The 20,965-nt window shown below is 43.2% G+C and overlaps 1 protein-coding gene and 1 non-coding gene across 2 annotated transcripts in view; one reads left to right on the top strand and one right to left on the bottom strand.

The window, feature by feature from the left end:
• LOC146442497 (lymphocyte antigen 6E-like) overlaps positions 1-16,158 on the top strand; it is a 377,509-nt gene extending 361,351 nt beyond the window's left edge. The window contains exon 4 of the transcript XR_014850292.1: positions 16,143-16,158. The gene's annotated coding sequence lies outside the window, so the exon portion shown is untranslated. The remainder of the gene's footprint in view (positions 1-16,142) is intronic.
• A 2,597-nt stretch (positions 16,159-18,755) lies between these two features.
• TRNAL-CAG (transfer RNA leucine (anticodon CAG)) lies at positions 18,756-18,838 on the bottom strand. The gene has a single exon. It is a non-coding gene; the product is annotated as a tRNA-Leu (tRNA).
• Between the last annotated feature and the right edge of the window lie 2,127 nt (positions 18,839-20,965).

Below are 20,965 nucleotides of genomic sequence, written 5' to 3'. Positions count from 1 at the left end.
TACTGTAACTTGCAGGCATAGCCTGCCACAAGGTCTGCCCTTGCTGCATTTTCCTTCCTCCTTTGCTCAAGACTGCACTTGCTCTTTCTTTGCTCCTCACTGATGGGAAGCAGGAATGAACTCTGTGTTTTGCCCTCAGTTTTCCTGGAAAGAGGACAAAACCACTAAGTTTCAGTTCAATGCTGATGTCCAGACTTGCCTTTCTTTTCTAAGTCATGTCTACAGCTTTAGCCTAGTCCAGGGTCTAAGCCTTTAGACTGTACCTAACAGCAGGAGGTTTATTCTCTAAATAATCACATAGAACAGATTTGAGCTCAGGACAAGATTTCTTGATCATGAAAAGTCTTGGAGAATGGATATTTTTCCTCTCTGTGGCACTCAAGGCATTTTGGGAAGGTCAAAGTATCCTTTTCCCTGCTTCCTCCTTTGAAGTGATGGCCTTGTTTATCCTCATGTATCTTGAGAGGAAGTGGAGGCACTGATGAGTTAAAGAACAACGTAAAAAATAACAGATATCTGCCTAAAAAGCCAAGTAAGCAGATTTTACATATTTATATTCAAGAATCTTTTACAAAAAAGCCTTGCTTGACTTGTCTATGAGCTTGAAATATCTCAGTACTGAGTTTCTGGTTTCTACAGCTCATTATTCCCCTACTCCTGAGCTAATGAGAAGTGAAAGCACCACCCACAGTAGATGAGACCCAGAAGAAATGGTCTTGTGCTGATAAGTTTGAGTTTTGTGAAGTGTTTGAGTTTCCAAAGGGTGGCACAGAGGAACAGCAGTGCCTGTACACAGATATCTCATGTGACCAGCTGATAAAAGACATAAACAGACCTTTGTTTTCACAGATATTGAACTTTCTGGAGGGGAAAAATATCTCTTCCAGGCTCAGCTCTAGAGACAGGGAGTTCAAAACAACAAACTTTAGTCTCAGACCGGAATGCTGGTTTTATTTATCTTGGTAGAAAAAAGAAAAAAAAAAATTTTAAAATGTCAGTTCTGAGTGAAAGGTTTCTTTTCCCTCTTGTGGCATTAAAAAATCATAATTCAGCCTAATACACACAGCGACCAAAATATCCTGGTAAAGTGAGTAATTAAAAAGGGAAGTTTTAAATGAGTTAAAGACAGAGGTTAAGCAGTTTGGGGACAGATTGTCCCAGCTTCCTTGTGCCAAGCAAGAAATCTTGGGAAGAGGTTTCTGCCTCTTTGCCCTGGGATTTTTGGGGTGTCAGATCCACACCAGTGAGTTGACAACTCTTCCCTTTTTGATTTTTTCACATTTTCCATGTGTTTTTCTGGCCACAGTGATCTCCACGGACATGAGGCTGGAGGGTGTGGGATTGTTTGTGTCAGGAATTGATTGGAATTGTGCCTGCAGCAGGGAGCTGGGAGGACTTGGGCAAGATGATGCAGAGATCCTGAGATCCTCAGCAAACACCATCCTGGGAAACCCAATATTACTGGCAGTGAATATTTGCATCCCAGAAAGACAAGAGTATACTGGGCTGCCTCAAAAGAAACACAACCAGCAGGTCAAGGAAGGTGATTCTGTCCCTCTACTCTGCTCCTGTGAGACCCACCTGGAGCACTGTGACAGCTCTGGGGTCCCCAAATTATGGATCTGGAGCTGATGGAGTGAGTCCAGAGGATGCCATGGAGATGCCCCAAGGGCTGGAGACCCTCAGCTCTGGAACAGGCTGGGAAACATGGGAATGTTCAGCCTGGAGAAGAACCCAAAATATTCTACAATTCTATGATACAAACTGGCCATAAATGTCCATGTCTTCACCTCCTGGGAAGGAGTAGCTGTGCTCACACAGTGCTGCCTGGCAATGCCTGCTGTTGGCACAGCCTTGGCACAAATGCTGCTCCAGGGATGCTCTTTACACTGATGTCCTGCAGTGAAGCCCCACAGAGAGACCAACCCCACCCCTGAGTCAGTGCAAAGACTCAGGGCAGAGCCACCAGGAAATTCTTAATCCTACAAAAGTGAGTGGGAAAAGCCACCCACTGCTAATGACCTTGGCTCCTGGGCAGCAGTGACTAGTGAGTTCTATTTGTTATCCATGGATAAGATCCTTCTATCCAGAAACATGATATCTGCTCTGGATAAAAACCTTTGGAGTGAGAGTTGAGTGGTGCCACTGCCCTGGAGAAGCCTTGCAGAGCCCTGATGGATTTGCTCCAAGCAGGCTTTGAACAATGCCCAGATATAAATGTAAGGAATATAAAGGTATTAGGGAGTGTCCAAAGGAGGGACATGAAGGTGGTGAAGGATCTGCAGGTGAAGCCATAGAGAAGGAGGAGCTGCTGAGGTCACTTGGTTTGTTCAGCTGAGGAAGAGGAGGCTGAAGTGAGACCTCCTTGGGGTCTGCAGCTTCCTCCTGAGGGGAAGAGGAGGGGCAGGAAATGATCTCTTCTCTCTGGTGACAGTGACAGGAGCTGAGGGGATGGTCTGAAGCTGTGCCAGGTGAGCTTTAGGTTGGATCTCAGGAAAAGGTTCCTCACCCAGAGGGTGGTTGGGCACTGGAACAGCTCCCCAGGGCAGTGGTCACAGCACCAAGGCTGCCAGAGCTCAAGAACATCACTCAAGCCCAGGGTGGCATTCTTGGGACTGTCCTGTGCAGGGCCAGCAGTTGGCCTTGATGCTCCTTGTGGATCCCTTCCAACCCAGGATATTCTCTAACTCTGTAATTCTGTGTTCAGCTCACCTTGCATCTTCTCCCAAGCTTTCCACAAAGAATGCTTTGGTGATCAACAGTGGGAATGCCAACTGGAGCAGAGACAGGACTGAGGAATCAGTTTGGCACCCAGAGAAACCAATGCACAGCTTGCACCCAGCAGCAGCTCCCTCCATCCCTGTGGATATTATTACAGATTTTACAGCAGATTTAGCTCAGGCTGGGCCCTGCTGTGCCTCTGTCCACATGGAATGAGATTCCTCAGCTGGAGCCATCTGTGGCAGCCACCCTGAGCTCCCTGTGCAATCCCCAGGCACTTGCAGAGGGGAATTCCTCTCCTGCTGAAGCAGCCAGCTCAGTGCTGAGAGATGAATCAGGGTTGGAAATGCCTGGCTTTGCCCCCTGTGAAGGGTCTGGCTGAGCAACAGAGTCCTGCAATGCATTTCTGTGCATGGATTAGTGCTGAATCACAAATTCATCATCCCCAGGTGCTGAACTTGGTGATGACAGCATTTGCTATAGGTCACACTGGAAGTGACTGTTTTTCTGCATTTTGCCAAGTCCTTAAATTCATCCAAGGCTGCCTCTTTTCTTCCCAGGAGATATTTTACATTCAGACACCTCAAAGCATTTTGCAAACATGAAAACATGAAGTCTTATTCCTCTGGTGTTGGCACTTAGTGCAGACCCACGAATGAATAGATTTTATCTCTGTCCACCCCTGAAGAGAGAAATGATCATTTCCTAGAGTCCATCTCACTGTGTTTGCCCTAAAAAAAGCAAATAGTGCAAGTGTGGGTGTCCTGCAGCCTCAGATACCCCAAAAGCTGCAAGATCCTGCCATGCTGCTGAGACAACTGGGCAGTTGGAGGCAGGAGAATATCTTGGAGGTCAGGAATTTAGGCACAGTTTGACACCTTGAGAGCAAAGCCAGAGCAACAGCTGTGAGCACTGGCTTGCCAACAGGAAAATCAGGAATAACAAGCAAAATCCTGGGCTTGGGCAGGATGGCTGGGAGAGAGAGTTGCAAAATGCTTGTTGGAGCTTCAGATGGGAGTTTGGTGTGGGCAGTGAGTGCTGCTGAGCCCTGGGCAGCTCCCTGGCCTTGCTGGGAATGGGGGCTGAGGCACCTTTTATTGCATTCAAGGGGCTCATTTTAATGAGTAGGAGCAGCGTTAATTGCTGGGGTTTTTCCTGCCTGATAAAGCCCTTTCAGAGCTGGTGGGTAGATGGTTCCCTTTTCAGTCCCTTTTCAGGCCACTTGGACACTTTCAAATGTCCCCAGACACTCATGAGCTGCCTAAGAACAAATCCTCTGTCCCAGCCTGGTGGCAAAGAAAGGCTACAAACCCTGCAGCTCCTGCATGGCTGCAACCCAGAGCCCAATGGCACAGCAAACAAGCCCCAAAAATTGAAAATAGTGCAAGGAAATCCCACTTTGTCCAAGGAGCTGGTGGCATGGGATGACCTCACTGAATTCTAGATGAAGAACATCCAATTTGTTCATGTCTTGATTGGGTTTGCCTCATTAGTCTGGTTCATTTGGCTCCTTGTCTCTCCAGAGCAGGAGAGGTTTCCTTGAAACATTTAGTGTTTAAAGTTTAAAGAAAACAGAATTATCCACAAGATGTCTCTTCGATTATATAAATATATAATTTCCTCTTTCCTTATCCCTGTTTAAAAGCATCACAGGCAATTTGCACTCAAGCTTGGCTATAACTGGAAAGAGAAGAACCTCCTCCACAAGCAGCTGTGGGCTCACTGTCAGAATCCTGGAATCATGGAATGGTTTGGAATGGGAGAGACCTTCAAGATCATCTCATTCCAACTCCTTGCCAAGGGCAGGGACATCTCTACTATCCCAGGTTGCTCCAAACCCCATCCAGCGTGGCCTTGGACACTTCCAGGGATCCAGGAACAGCCACAGCTTCTCTGGGAATTCCATTCCAGGTCCTGACCACCCTCCCAGGGAAAAATTCCTTCCTAATATTCATCCCTTGTCCTTCCATCCCTTATCCAAAGTCCCTCTCCAGCTCTCTTGGAGCCCATTTAGGCACTGGAAGGAACTCTGAAGTCTCTGCAGAGCCTTCCCTTCTCCAGGCTGAACAATCCCAAATCTCTGTCTGTCTGGAGAGGTTTAGTTGGTTAAGACAATGCAAAAGCTAAAAAAAACTAAATCAGAATTCTTAAAGGAAGGAGCAAGAATGAGTCCCTGTGTGACAAACCTGAGTAATTTGGTTGTCATTGCCTTCTGGGCAAAGATTCTGTCCACCTCTGTTCTTCAAAAACAGGTTTGTGGGGAGAAGAAAATTTACATTCCTGTATCTATTTGTTATTTACTGAGGGGAAAAAAATCCCATTTATGGATGTGTTTTTTCACCGCCCCAAGCTTGGTGTTCATCATCGTGAAATAGGGGAAGGAGAAAGGCAAGGAGAGGCTTTGCCTGTTCTATTTAGGGTTTTCACTTGGGGCTGGATGAATAACTCTGGAATGTGGGATGAAATATCAAGTGTGAGGAGCTTTTTGTTCTCATACACCCTGCAGGAAGTCACAAAATATTCGCAATTTGCAAACAAGGAGTAACAACTTGATGAAACTCCCTAAAAAACGTGTTTGCTTTTGCACAATACTGAGGAAAAAGGATCTTAGCTGTGACTCCAAACAAACCTATGGCTGCTGTAAGGAATAATAAATTTTCAAGGATGGAAAAGGCCTTTGTTTATCCAAGTTTTCATGACAAGAGTTTGTGTTTGCCAGAAGTCTTCAAGTTTTAATTAAAACCAGGAAAGCTTTAGAACTAGATTTGAAAGATTTTGAAAAGAGAATTTTCATGATTTAAAGGTGAGCAGTTTTTATTTTTTAACAGATTTATAAAAAAAAAAACTTTGTTTTTCCAACATCTGAAGATATTTTGGGTGAAAAATGTAAGGTGTTATGAAAGGAGGGTTTTTTGATGGAAAGCCAGGAATCCTATGTAAAGAAACACCAAAGAAGGATTGAATTCTTTCCAAATAAGATTAATTCAGATTTTTTTCCCTCTTTTTCTCTTTTAATTCTCAATCCTTTTGATATGGGGAAACCTCCAGAAATATAAACTGGGTTTGCATATTCCTTCTTTTGTGTGTTTTCGAATGTGAAATCTGGCTGACAAGCATTAAAAGTGACAAATTAGTAAAGAAAATAAACCAATGTTCTTTCCGCTCTCTATAAATAAATCCCTTGGTTATGGAATGGAAATCTGTGAAATCATTTGCTGTAAATATAAGTTCAGGGCAGCGAACATAAAGGAAAATTTAGATATCATCCAGCATATGCACAAAGAGACATCTCCATGGTAAAATATGGTAAAAAATTGCTAAGCAGAACCAGCCTGAGCTGGAATTCACCTTTAATGTGGTGACAGCCCAACAAATGTTAAAATGCAGCAGAAATAGAAACAAAACGAATCACTGGGATGCCAGATTTTCCCAAGTCCTCTTCTCTTACAGATTAACATATTAATTATGTAATGAGAAGCATGACAGCAATGATTAATGCTTCTATAAGGAATCTGCTCTGACAGCCAAATCATGATTCCCCATCCCTGGAAGTGTTCAAGGTCAGGTTTGATGAAGCTTGGAGCAACCTGGAAGGTGTCCCTGCCCATGGTAGGGATTGGAACAAGATGATATTTCAGGTCCCTTCCAACCCAAACCATTCTATGATTTTCCAGGGTACAAGTTGCTAATTCCACCAAATTTGTGGGAGAGAGTTGAATTGAGAGCTCCATGCCATTCCAGGATTCACAAAACCCAAGAATTGGCTCTTCCCTCAGTGGTACAAGGGAGGAACTGCATTGGAACAGCTGATGCTGCTGCCCAGGGAACTGTTCATCAACTGGAGTGGGGAATTCAGGAAGAATTTCTTCATGGAAGGAGTTGTTAGGCATCAGGATGAGCTGCCCAGTGAGGTGGTGGAGTCTCCATCCCTGGAGATGTTCGAGGAATGCCTGGATGTGGCACTCAATGCTCTGGGCTGGTGACAAGGTGGGGATTGGTCACAAGTTGGACTTGATGACCTTGGAGATCTTTTCCAACCTCAGTCATTCTGGGATTCTATGAATTGGGATCCTGATGGCCACATCATTGAAATTCCCTAGAGCCAGCACCAAGAAAAACTCATGGATTTGATTGAGACAAAGCCCACAGGAAAAGCAAGACCCCGTGGAAAATTCTCACAGTCTTCATTTTCCTCATTGAACTTTTCAGTGCTGACACCTTTTCCAGATGAAATGCGAAATTGTAAGAAGTTTTAAGAACATTTTTCAGAAGACTCAAAAATGTCAAGTGACGGTTTGGGATTGGAGTGAAGGGAAAGAATGGGATGTTTGGGTTGTTCATTAAAAAAAAGGCAAATCCCCTGAAAGGAGACATTTCTCCAGGAAATATCACCACTTTGAAACCAGTCAAAGGAGCTTTTTTTGTCTGAGACAGAGATGGAGATCAGTCTGGAAAGGGGTTTGAACTGTAAATCCAAGACCTGGCTGAGCCACTGGAGGTTCACTGACTCACCTGGCACCCCAGAGAAATCCCATAATGGGCTGGGTGATGCTCTGAGCAGCCTGATTTAGTGGAATTGGATAATTTTTAATGTCCCTTTCAACCCTTCTGTAATTCTCTGTTTCTCTGTGATGTTGATCTCATGAGCTTTTGGTTAAGAGGAGCTGCAGTTTCTCTCTTTCTCATGTGTCCAGTGTGGAGTTTAACCAGCTCTGCTGGCCAAGAACACACGAAAAATGGACATTATCCTCCCTTCTCATCCCAGATAAGACCCATTTTCCAGATGGTTACAATCTAATTTCTGAATTTTCTCCATGCCCCAGAAGCTCTGAAAATGCAAAGGATCTCCAGGAAAGCTGCCCTGGTGCACTTGTGTGGGATGAAAAGGCAGAGGGAAAGGTGTTTAAAAATTACAGCAGAAGTTCTGGGGGAAGGGAGGTCTTGAAAGAAGGGAAGGGATTCCTCTTCTTGCTCCTAATTAGGAGTTGAGAAATCTCTGTGGGTTAATGAAGAGCAGACATGTTAAAGTGTCACTTATGCACGTGGCAATTTAAGAGCCACCCTTTCTGGAGAGAATTATTATGGGATATTAATGGCCAGTGTCTCAAAATCACATTGGGAAATAAATCCTCCCAGTGAAACTGAAGGGTGAGAAGGAGTTTTCTGGATGGTAAAAGTGTTAAAAATGGGTTGAATACCTAAACAGGCTACAAAGAGAAAAAAATAGGGAAGAAACAATAGGAAGAGAGTGAATAATTAAAATTAAACACAAACCATCATCCCAGGAGCCATCAGAGCACCTGCTTGACCAGAACATCATCCTTTTCTCTAATGCATTTTCTCCAACAACATTTGTCCCTTTTACATTCAAAAATCAATAAATTGAACTTAGATAACAGTTTGGCTGGTTTTGACCCTTTAATTGTCTTCCTCCATGTCCTGAAAGCACAGCTTTGCTTTCTGCAAGGATTCCCTTCAAGGTGTTTTGTTTAAAACTCTGAAATGCTCTGGGCTAATCCGAATCAATGGTTTGGACCATGACACCTGTTCTGTCAGGGTTATTTTCTCTGTTTCTCAGCTGAAAATCTTTACTCTGAGGGTGTTGAGGCCCTGGCACTGGTTTCCTAGAGAAGCTGTGGCTGCTCCACCCCTGGAATTCTCCAAGGCCAGGCTGGATGGAGCTTGGAGCAACCTGGGATGGTGGAAATTGTCCCTGTCCATGAAACTCAATTATCTTTAAGGTCTATTCAACCCAAACCTTTCTGTGATATCTGGAAAATTAGAGGTAAGTAGAGGTAACTAAAAAAATGTTTCCAAGCAGCAATCATTTTGTGTTTCTTGTTTTCTTATGATCTGGCAGTTGGGGAAGCAACATTCCATCTGTATTTTCCTCCAAGATTCAAGAACAAACTCTTTTATGGTTTGGGGTTCTTCTTTTTTATTAACAGTGAAAAAAAAAAAAAAATCATTCAGGGACTATAATTCCTTGGATGCTGAGTTTATTCCAAAGAATAATTTGAGTTTCTCAGTTTGGATGCTCCTCTTTTCATATCCTTCTGTTCCACTCTGAATTCTGCTGGGGGATATTTGGTGCAATATCCCTTGCACTATGGCAATTTCCTGCTCTGGGAATTCCTTGAAATGACTTAGGATGGTGTAACATTACTAAGCCCATTGCTCTCATCCCACAAAACGAGAGAGACACCTGCAAGCAGGTGGGATTCCCTGTTTACTGTAGCATTTATTAGCTGGCACAGTTCCTAGGCTGTCTGTACTTAATTCAGCATGTTCTGCTTCGATTCACTGGCATAAAATAAAGATTATAAAGCATCAAGACTCTGAGAGGAACAGAGAACTTCATTTTACTCAAATAGTCACCCTCATATGTGGATTTTTGGGTGCACAGGGTACTGTAAAAGCATCAAAACTATGTTGGTAAACCAAGATATTTTGGGGTGCAAGAGTTGTCGTGGTCATGTTTGAAGATGCTGAGCAGGCAGCCAAAATTGTCACTCAGTGACAGCACCCCAGCAGCGCCAATGACACAAAGAAGAGGAAACAGAATCAGGACCTAAACTAAAAATAGAGCTCTCCTGCCATAAATGGCAGATTTATTTCCTTTGTAGGAAGGACACAGCGAGGCTCTGAAGGTGCCAAACTTCTTGATCTTCTGTGCAAAGCAACCAGGGGGATATTTTTGTTTGGTTTGATGTTTGCTTTGAGTAAAAATAAACCGGAATTAGGAACAGTGCTGCTTGTTTTGACAGTGGGCATGGTTAGAGAGATGCAGCAAGAAAGAACAAGAAACAGCTCCTCCTTTGGGTATCTTAAATCCTCTTACCTAGTGGGGGAATTGTTCTCGGAAATGGTCTTTGGTTGTCAAAATAAAGTCGTTTGGTTTCAAAAAGAAGCCCTCACTGAGCCCAATTTCCATGGAACATGTCAGGTGAGGCCCTGGCACAGGTTGCCCAGAGAAGCTTTGGATGTTCCATCCCTGGAAGTGTTGAAGGTCAGGTTGGATGTGGCTTGGAGCAACCTGAAAATTTGGGGAAGGTGCTGAAAGATGTCCCAGCCCACAGCAGGGGGTTGGAACCACATGATTTGTAAGGTCCTTCCAACCTAAATAAATTCTCCTTTCTTAACACCTCCCAACATTCTCTTTCAGTTCTCATAGTCCTGACACAAGCTCTGACTTTTGCTTTTGTGGTGAGTTTTTGGAAGGTGGGATACTGAGGATTCGGGGGAAGCTTCTCCAAGCCAACAGATTCTCCAAGAGGCAGATTCCCAAAATGAAGAGACACAGCTCAGTGACCTCCAGGCTCAACTGGTCTTGAACAGTTTGGTCTTGAAGTCTCCTGCTCAGCCATTTAGATCTCCATTTAGAAATTAAAAATGTGTGAGAAGCTGAGAGGCAAAATCAGTGCTTAGAACTGGAAGTCTGCAAAAATAGAGTTTAGAACTTGCCAGAGCTGTCAAAAATGCCAAAGTGTGGAAGGGAGGGAGGAAGGGAGGGAGGGAGGAGGGAGGGAGGGAGGGAGGGAGGGAGGAAGGAAGGGAAGGAAGGAAGGAAGGAAGGAAGGAAGGAAGGAAGGAAGGAAGGAAAAAGGAAGGAAGGAAGGAAGGAAGGAAGGAAGGAAGGAAGGAAGGAAGGAAGGAAGGAAGGAAGGAAGGAAGGAAGGAAGGAATTGAGAAAGAAAAGAATTATGGATTAAATCTAAGTCTGCCTCCAAAATACTGCAGGAACCAAAGCAATTCCTCCAGTGAATCATTATTTTTGTGTGAGACCAAAGGGCAGACTTCACCTCCTGGTGTCTCACAGGCCCTGCAGCATGGAACAGATGAGCCTCTACTGCAGCACAAAAGAAACTAAAAAAAGAAAAAGCAAAGCTCACAAAATCTACCAATTAAGAGTGAACACAAATGCACCAAGTTATTCAAACGATGGGATCCAAGGGGATATTTATTTAAATAAACTCACAAACCCTTCTTTCCTTGAGCAAACAGGTTTAGTGGAAGGTGTCCCTGGGGTTGGAATGAAAATCTTTCAGGTCCCTTCCTACCCAAGCTGTTCTGACTCTAAACTTTCAGGCACAGTTTAGGATTTATATCAACATTACCCCTGCAGGCTTTTCCAGCTATTCTTGTCTTCCCCCCTCCATAATTCTAAGAATTATTATTGGGATACCAACACTGGATTCCTATAGTGCCACTGATTAAAAATCCTGACCAGCTCCTGTTTTGCCCATTGACTCACAGGTAGAAAGAACAGAGTTGACACACTTGGCTTCAATAGAAATAAACAGATATCACTCATCCTGATTATTTCTCAGAGTATGAGACTGGTCATGAGCAGTGTGACATGAGCATGAACTGGTGACAAGATGTCTGGAAGGGTTTGGAGAAGCCCTTCAGTGCCAATGTGGTGGATCCTGGAATCAGAGAGAGCTTTGAAGGGAATTTTCCAAATTTTGAATTCAAATGAGCACAAAAAATCCTCATTGAGTTGTCTTTGTTTCTCTAAAGATTTGCATTGTTGAACTCCAGCTTGATAAATGTGTTTTTTAAAGAAAGGACTCTGGATTTGCTGGAGAAAATGAGATAAAAACCAAAATGGATTTGAAAACAAATATGTCCTTTGATTGTTGTCTTGTGAAACAGATCCATTTCTCCCATGATTAGTCTGGCAATTTCCAGTATTTTCTGGATTGCAGCAAAACTTTTTGGGATCCCTAGGGAAAAGCCTCTCTTCTTCTATATTTCATGAGGCTTGCTCACACATTTCCTGTGAGTTTCCTCATTTCTGCTTATTCTTGACTTTCCCACCTGGCCAGGTCACCCCTGTTTTATCTCTGTTTCCAATGCACAGTTGGAAGTGGAAGGTTCCTTTGTCAGAGTGTTCAGCAGAAAATTACTCAAACAAATAGGTTTTTTTCTCAACTTCTCTACCCAAAACTTCCCAAGAAACATAAACAGTGTGAAAAAAGGAGCACAAGAATTGCACTTTCACACCAGGGACTCATAACCTTTTTTGACATAACTCCAGTTATTTTTCCAGTACCATTTTTGCAGTTGTTTTTGTAGTGATGCTGCAGTGGCTTTTGGGTTTTAGACAGCTAAAAATGAGCATCAGTTCTAAGTATTCATTTATGGGTTTGTATTGCCACAGTTTTGGCTTTTTACTGTCAGGCAGAATTGTGTGTCATTCATTTTCTCCTTGGATGGGTTTTCTTCCAATCATTTACCAAGTTCTATTCCATGTTTTTGCAGAATGCCTCATGCTTGACACACCACAGGTTGGACAACACTGATCTCCCAAACATCCAGACCTTCAAAATATCAATTATTAAATTCATAAACATGTGAATTATCCCCAATATAAGTTATATTTCTACCAGGACTTTCAAAAAAAACCAGAGCATTGTCTTTATCTCAGGATAAAGATTTTCTATCAAAGAAAATATGATTTTAGTCGTGCATTGAATAGAAACAACATGAGTGGGCAGAGATTTTTCTCTTCTATCCTTTGCCTGGCAGGGTGTAAAATAATATTTGTTCTCCTTATTTGAAGAGGAAAATTATCTTACTCACCTTTTTGTGAGTTTATAGGGAGTAAAACAGTGGCACCTTGAGTATCAGAATTAATGAAGTTTCTTTCCCTACAGATTTGTGCCTTGTTGATTTTGCAGCTTGTGAAAATATAACCCCTGAAACCTTTGAGATCTCTGCTCTTTTGCCAGGGGGGTTTTGGTTCTGTTGAGCTCAAAATCACAAGGAAAACACACAGAAAACACAGTGGCCACAACAAGCAGGTCAACCCATCTAAATCCAGTTCGAAAGCACTTTGGGATGGATCAGACCCTCAGGAATGGGCTGAAAGGAGCAGGTTGTGAGCAAAAATGACCTTCTGCTCTGCCTGGCTGTCTCCCACCAGGATCTCTGAGCTTTGGTTTGCAGTCCTTGAGAGAAGAATGTGGGAATACATGACTGGAGGGATTTGGGTCCAGATCCAAACACCTCTATCCTCATGTCCTCATCCATGTGCTGACAACATCTTCAGAATTCACAGAATCACCAAATCATGGAATATCCTAAATTGGAAGTGACCCACCAGGATCATCCTGGCCCAGCACTAGATAACTCCAAGAATCATCTCTTTCCTGAGAAAATTGTCCAAGGTTTAGGTGAGGTTTTCCAAGATCCTCATAAAAAAGGCCTTTCCAGTGGGTCATTCAGCCCTTCTTAAATTCAGTTCTTCCAGCCCTTGGTGTCAATAATCCAACCAAATCATTCTAGTTTGGAATGTCTGACATTTTAGCTGTGGCAGGATCCAGACTTGGAGCAAAATCCCACTGCAGTTAAGGACTGAGGAACAGATTGTTCCTGCTCAGAGCAGCTTGCAAACAACATTAAGAGACTTAGACAAGCCCAAAACCCAAGGATCTCAGCGAACCATCAATTCCAGTTTTCCACAGCCATTGCCCATGATGACTGTTAAGTTCCCTCACTGAAATTCAAAGAACTGAACATGTATTTCAAAACAGTTTCCAGGATTAGCTGCTCCACCAGCTTCCCAAGGAACTCCCTGTCTTGTTACCTTTCCATCCTTCTTGAAGACAGGAGTGACATTTGCCTCCTTCTACTCCTGGGAACTTCACCATGACCTTTCAAAGATAAATGAGGATCCATTCTATCTTTGCAACCACATCAGTTCCCACGGATCCATCCTATCTTTATCCATGCATTCTGTGTCTCTATTTTGTCTCAGTGTTCCCTAACTGGATCCTCCTTCCCTGAGGATAACTCTTCCTTGCTCTGGTCCAGGAAACTGGGATTTTTGAAAGCTGATTTTATCAGCAAAGACTTAAATGAAGAAGACCTTGAGTTCTTGGGCAATTTCCATCTTCTTTGCCACCAGAATTCCCACCCTGCTGAGCAGCAGCCCCACATTTTCCTTACTCTTCCTTGTGCTGCTGATATTCCTGCAGAAAACCTGCTGCCCTTCATGTCCCTCACCAGATTTAATTCCAGATGGGCTTTGATTCCCCCCTGCAGTCGTATCTATCAACTTTTCAATTGATTTTTTCTGCAGATGGAATTACATGGAGATCTCCAACATAGGGAACACCTTCCCAGCTCCAGAGTTCATATTTGTTGCTCCATCTCACCAGGATTTTTGCAGCTTTACCAGCTTAAACCACATATGGAGGCTTCTTCCATGGGAAAACATGGAATTGTTTTGTCCAAATAAAGGCAGGAAACCTCACTGCATGGGGTTTGGTTTTGATGTTATCCCATGAAGAGATCACAGAAAAAAAAAAGAAAGACCCTGGATAAGGGTTGGAATTGATTTTTCACTATGGGATGGAATAACAGGAGTGGTTTCTTCTGTGGGAATGTTTGTCTAAAGACCTGCTGGGGTTTCTGCCAGATCATATGGAACAAGAAAGATGCCTGTGCCTCCCTACATCCCAAAAATGGGGGTCTCAGGTGAAGGAAAAGCTGGGAAATTGAAGGGACAGGATATTTCCTTTGGTTTTCTTTTTGAATGTCTGGTTAAAAAGGAGTTCTGATTCAGAACTTTTGTGGCGAAAAATTTCTGTGTCAGGACTGCAAGGTTCAGAGTCTTGGGTTCTGTCTGGGGCTTCTCAGAGTCCACCTGGTGGATTATCCCTGGAAATCACATTCCCTTTTCCTCTGTAATAATCATAATTTCTGAATCAGTGACCTTTGCTCTTTAAAAGATTCAATTCCCCAACAGCATGAGGAGGCAAAAGGGTTTTTTGGGTTTTTCCTTTACTGCTGCTGTTTCCAGAAGTTGTAAACTTTCTGTTTTCCCGGGATATCATTGCCCAGTATAACTTCTATGACTTCCATCTAGGACAGTTAACACCTCAGGTCTGGAAAATGACTACATTTAAGATTTTTGAATACTGATTTTATGTTGCTTATATTTTTTTTTCCCCCAATGCTTTTATTTCTCTTGGTTATCTTCAGTTTCTCGTTGGCTGCTGGAGACAGGAAGCTGTTCCCAGATGACCCAGGATGACAACTCTCATGTTTTATCCTATCCACACCTTGGATAACAGGTTTGAAAGCCATAACACCAATGATACAAGGTGTGTAAATAAAATTCCTCTACACACATCCAAGCACATTCAACTCCGAGAGATTTCCCAAAGGAGAGCTCAGTTTCTCCTGCTCTGATTTATTCTGATGCCTTATTCCTTTCCATCTCCATTCATCAAGGCTTGAATGGGATAACAGCCTTAATAGATGCTAATTAGCAATATAAACCATCCACTATGCAGTAATGGCAAAATCAGACTGAAAAAAAGCCCTGTCAAAATACTGTTTGGGTCCAATGATTGAAAGAAGGGGAAAATGCAGTTGGATTCTTAACACTGGAGTGCAACTAAGAAAGAAACGAGAAATTATTGCTTTTCCCATGTAAATTATAAGCAATTAAGCAGGGCATAGAATAAACCGTGGGACTGAAATGCCTTTGACTTTCCTGTGTCAACTCCTCCCTGCGTTTCAGGAGGCTGCAGGAGCTGAAACACAATTTTTGTGTGTTTATTGTCAGCTCTTGTTTGATTTCGTGCTCAAGTGGGAAGGCACAGCTCCAGCCAGCACAGATTTCCTGCTGGAAAGAGGAGACACATTCTGGATCCATCTCAGGGCCTTCCTGTCTGTGGGTGCAGATGTTTTGTTTTCTCTTGGAGGATTGGTATGTGCTAATTGGGCAAAGAACAGTAATTAGTCAGGGTGTGTGGGAGGTGATTTGTCTGGATATCAGCACGGAGCCTCCCTGAGGATGGAGCAGACCATGTGAGTTCCCCTTAACTGATGGACAACTGGTTCACTGCAAATACCTAAAATTTGGGGGTTCTTCCTTCCCCCTCTCCAGATCCTTCCTTCTCACACATGGACTTCTTGACATCCTTTTGAAAAACAAGCAATTTCCAGGGTAAAAAAAAGGATAATTTCTGGGCATGCTAGGAGATTACAGGTGCATATCAGAGCATAGGATGGGATTGCACAAATGTGGAGATCTTTTCTCTGTGGTGGTCAGTGATAGAACCCGAGGAAATGGCCTGAAGCTGTGCCAGGGGTCTTCAAGGAAACCACAAAATTGCTGTGAATTCAAATCTTAAAGCTCATCAAAAAAGGATCAGCTTTTTCTGTGGAGCATTCCAAGTTGGCGTCCACTTAAAAGCTGTTGAAAAAAGCAAATTCCGTGTTCCTGTCTGTTTTTCCACCTACCTTCCTATTTATGCAGCTAATCTTCCTCAAGAAGAGGAAGAATTCCTTCAGTATTCCTTCTGAGTTGCATCATTCTGTGGGGAGGATCTTACACCTCATGGGATCAGAAAAGAAATATCTCCCCCACCATCCGGTCTCTGTAACCCAGATTTGGGGAGTAGGATATTAATTTCCTATAAAATTCTGTGTGAAATGCACCAGTTCCATATATATATGTGTGAACACATATTTATGTGTATATAATTATATATATGTGCATCTGTGTATGTATAAATATACATATGTGCATCTGTGTATATGTACACACACACACATATATATATATAAAAATATATAAATATATATATATATAAAGTCTGGAAGGCACTGGAGAAAATTTTGGGGAGATGTCTTTATCCTGCAGTGAATATTTGCCTGGGGAATTCAACCAATTTCCTTCTCTACCATCAAATTCCAGTGTTTTTCCTTAATCATCCTGTTGCTGAGGTGTCTCTATATCACTCAGTGTGTCTGGAGGAGCTCATGGTGCCCTCCTGCTTTTCCAAGAATCCGTGAATCAGAGTAAATTCCAACCAAAAGTCTTTTATTATATAATCCTGTTTATTAAAAATTAGTCCACAGATGGTGTTTCTTTTCAAGTCCATCCCTGAAAGCCAGAACTATTTTTTCGATTGTTTCCATTTAAAATCAACAACAACAACAACAAAAGATGATGAATTATCATCAGTTACTCTGTAAAACCCCAGATATTTCTGGAAAGACCAAGTTCTTAATACAAATGTTATATAATAGGAATGTCTACAGCAGAATACATTAAACTCCAAGCAGTTCAAGCTGTATTTTCTGTCACTCCCCACTGCTCCTAATAACACTCTTTGTTCCACTCTAAGCCAATCTTTCTCATTCTTTGTTGGTTTTACTTTCTGCAAATGCCTGTAGACAGCTCTGGTCCCCTTAGTCAGAGATTAGACTAATTGCACACTTTGTTTCCTTTTAATCTCCTCTCCCTCCTGACTTTTGAAACACTTGGAGTTGTTCTCCACCATCCTCTGCAGTTTACCAACACTTACTTGATATTTTGATGTGCTGAAGGAGCACCATCCCACAGTAGGAGTGAGATGATCCCAAAACACTGAATTCTTTCTGTTCAGCAGCAGTTTTGGGGGAAGCATCTCATTGCTGATTGCACCAGAATGCCTGATTTTGAGAAATAGTTATTTTGCACATAGATATTCTAATTAAAGCCAGGGCTTGGCCTTTTCTCCCATGTAATTAATGACAGCACAAGGGGAAACGGCCTCAAGTTGCTCCAGGGGAGGTTCAGGTTGGATATTAGGAAAAAAAAAATTAATTGGAGGAGTGGTTAAGCATCAAAACAGGCTGCCCAGGGCAGTGGTGGAGTCACCAACTCTGACCATGACATGGAAACCTTCTTGGTTTTGTATTCCCAGTTGGACTTGGGCTCTTGCAGCAGCCAAGTCTTTCCTTCCACAATGTCTGTTCCAAAGGAAGACTTTATTTTTTTGGCTTGAAATCCATCACTGCACTGACATTAGCTCTGGAGTCTTTTTTCCCCCTGTCCCTCAGCAGAAAAGGTCCTTTGGTAATGTTATTTAAAGGAAGGTGCACACCTGAGACTGCAGAAAGTGCTGCTGCATTGTTTTTGTTAAGAAAGTGAAGATGGGATGATTCATTTGGTCCAATTTCTTTGCCTTTCAAGACAAACAGGTTTTCCTGCTCTTTTTATGCACCTTTGGTTGCTGGACTCCCCTCTTTGCCTGGGAGGCTCAGGGATCTCAAGGACTTGCTACTGGTTTTGAAAAAGGATGAGAGAAGAAATCCAGGATCTGAGATTTGATTGCAGTGGTGTTAAGCTATGACCAAAAAAATGCTTGGGAAAGAGGAGTGGAGCAGTTATTGCTGAGAGTTCCTGCTCTGTCACATGAGGATATTTCCACTACCAGCAGTACCCAAACACTGCAGTGCTGGATGAAACAGTCTCAATAAAAGTCATCATCTCGAAGAATTTTCAGCATAAAAGCTATGAAACCTCACATTCATTAGGAAAAAAAATGGTGCAATAAAAAGATTTTTCTGGGTTTAAATGCTGCAGCTGATTTTTTTTGTTGTTGTTTGTTTGTTTGCTTTGGGTTTTTTTTGCCCTGTTGTTAAAGTTTGAAGATGATTTCTGGGTTTGAGAATCATAGAATTGATAGGTTTGGCAAAGACCTCCAAGATCATCATGTCCAGTGTTTGACCAAATGCCAGCATGGCCACTGAATTGTGTCATAAAGTGCCACATTTACTAATTTTTTGAACACTCAGCCCATCGATCCAGCCTGTCCATGACCCTCTGTTGAGCCTTCCATGCCACAAACAGATGGATTTCAATCCCAACGCTGGCATGGTGCCCCTGGGCTCACCTAGCGAGCCTGGGTTTATCCCCTTCCCCTTCAAACCTCATTTAGAGCCCCCAGTCAGCCCCAAAACTCAGTGGCTAAAATCCTTTTCACTCCTGGCACCTGTAAAACACTGAAAAAGCCAAAATTCCACCTGAGCCAGGTGTTGATCACGTGGAAAAATAAAACCCCACCTGAGCCAGGTGTTAATTAGTGGCAGGGACACTCTTCAACCTCATCCCTGCCAACTTGAACAACCAATAGTGGGAGATAATCCCAGGACTGCAGCAGGCCAGGAACATTCCCAGGAATGTCTGCTCCATGGGGAGGCAGCAGAATTCCCTGTGGGATTGGCCTGGCCAGCAAAGAAGTTGTCAGGAGTGGGATTCGAACCCACGCCTCCAGGGGAGACTGCGACCTGAACGCAGCGCCTTAGACCGCTCGGCCATCCTGACCTCTGGAGTGCATTCCACTTCATCCTGGAATTCCTGGGATTTTCTTTTTTTTCCATCAACTTTGTCCTTTAAGTGTGTGGAGGATTTCCTTGGGCACTCAGAATTCTCCTCTGGGAAGCAAAGAGCAGCCTGAACTCCGGAACTGACAGGAAGGGGCAGCCAGGTAGGGTGCGGTCTCTTCTCCCTAGAAATAAGGGACAGGACAAGAGGAAATGGCCTAAAATTGCTCCAGGAATGGTTTAGATTGGATATTAGGGAAAACTTCTTCAGTGAAAGGATGATCAAGCATTGGAGCAGCTGCCCAGGGAAGTGGGGAATCACCATCCCTGGAAGTGTTCAAAGGTGGGTGGATGTGGCTCAGGGATGTGGTTTAGTGTTGAACTGGGTTAGTGATGAGCCTCAGTGGTCTCTGATGTCTTTTCCAACTTTAATAATTTCAAGATAAGGCTCAGAGTTCTCTCTATCCTCACTCATCACTAAGTTAACAATTAGCTAAGAGGTTAAAAATTAGCTTAGCGTGGGCTTAACCAGTGCAATACCACAAACCAGCTTCATGAAGGAGGAAAAATCCCCAAAGAACCTCTTGAGTCAGAATAACAAAAAGACAAAATAATTTCTGGCATATCCCCTTACCTCTGCCAGCTCCTTTCTTTTTCTTTCTCTTTGTATTTTTTTTTTTCTTTCTCTGCAGAGAGTGCTGGAATTTTTCCAACAGATTTTAGATGAATTGACAGTGGCATATGCATGAGCTGATGGCTGCGTGTTTTTCCTCTCCTCCAAAGCTCGGTGAAACTCCCCAGAGAGGGTTTGAGCGAGGTCATCTCTACCCTTTGAGAGTAGGAAGCAGGACTTTGCAGGGTCCAGAAAGAGAGCTGGGGAAATTAAATTTCAATTGAAAAGGGAAGAGATTTTATTCCAAGAGAAAGGGAAATTGAGGTAAGGGATAAATCAGAGTAGCAGGAGTGGCTCATAAAATATATCTGAGAAAAGAAAGTTGTGCAAAATAAATTTCACCCTTTATGCAACAGATGCTGCAGGGTTGGAACTGGACCTTTAAGGTTTCTCCCAGCCCAAACCAGTCTGGATTCTGTGATATTTTAAGGAGGTTCACTGGTAACAATCCATGGTCCTGGGCACTGGTGAAGATCTTCATGAGGGTCTTCCCAGGCTGGGGAAAGGTGATATTTGGAGAAGGGAAGCCAAAGCAAAGGGGAAGAGGTCTCAGAGCATTCAAGGTCCCTTCCAACTCAAGCCATGCTATGATTCTATAATTCTATAATCCTACATAAAACCCCATTTTAGAGGATTTCACATGGAACTCTCATAACTGTATCATTACAGAGGAACACTTCAGCATCTCTGTTAACTTTACCCTGCAGAAGAATTTCCTGGGCTTGCAAGGGAAGAGCTGCAGGATGTCTTTAATTTTCAGCTGCTTCTGCCCACATTCCTGCCTGATGGAAAGTCTTGAACCCTGGCTAATGGGCTGTGTTAGAGAGACAGAGGAGATTTTGGCACCACAAATTCACAGCCTCGGTGCTTTTGATGGATGCAAAGCCCTGTGTCACCACTGCCCATCACAGGGATGTGGCTTTAATGACAGAACCCTTTGCCCTGGGAGACATCAGCGGCAGAGAAGGGAATCAAACTCTGGGGAATTGAGTATCCACCAGCCACCAAACCAATATTCCTCATGCCTTTATTAGTTTAAAGGCAGAAATGGAGGAAAAAGAGCAGGAGGGCAAGTCAGGGACCCTCTGTGTTGGCTGAAAAGGCATCCTGGTCAACCCCTCTTCCTCGAGCTCCTTCAGGCCTGGTGGCATCTGGGTGTGGGTGGCCACCGGTGAGTAAGAAAGGTGTTTTTCAGAGCTCCAGCTGGTGAGGGATGAGCTGTGTGAGGCTCAGAGTGGGAAACACAATGCCAAGGGGTTTCCATTGGGTAAACATTCCGCATTTGGATTGCTTTGTATGAGAATAAACAGCCGGCACAAAGGAAGCTGCCAGCTCCCCGTCAACACCGCGTCCTTTTAAACCTTTTTTTTTTTTAACAGCTTTGCAGACTCCCAGGCAGGATCGTGTAGCAGTTTTGAAATCAATGAGGCATTTGCCATTTCCCTCTCACCTTGC

This window comes from Lichenostomus cassidix, chromosome 2, assembly GCF_008360975.1.
Source record: "Lichenostomus cassidix isolate B80296 chromosome 2, HeHo_3.0, whole genome shotgun sequence".
In the NCBI taxonomy this organism is placed as follows: domain Eukaryota; kingdom Metazoa; phylum Chordata; class Aves; order Passeriformes; family Meliphagidae; genus Lichenostomus; species Lichenostomus cassidix.
The sequence above is the reverse complement of the archived record's forward strand: the minus strand, read 5'-3'. Positions and strand labels throughout refer to the sequence as shown.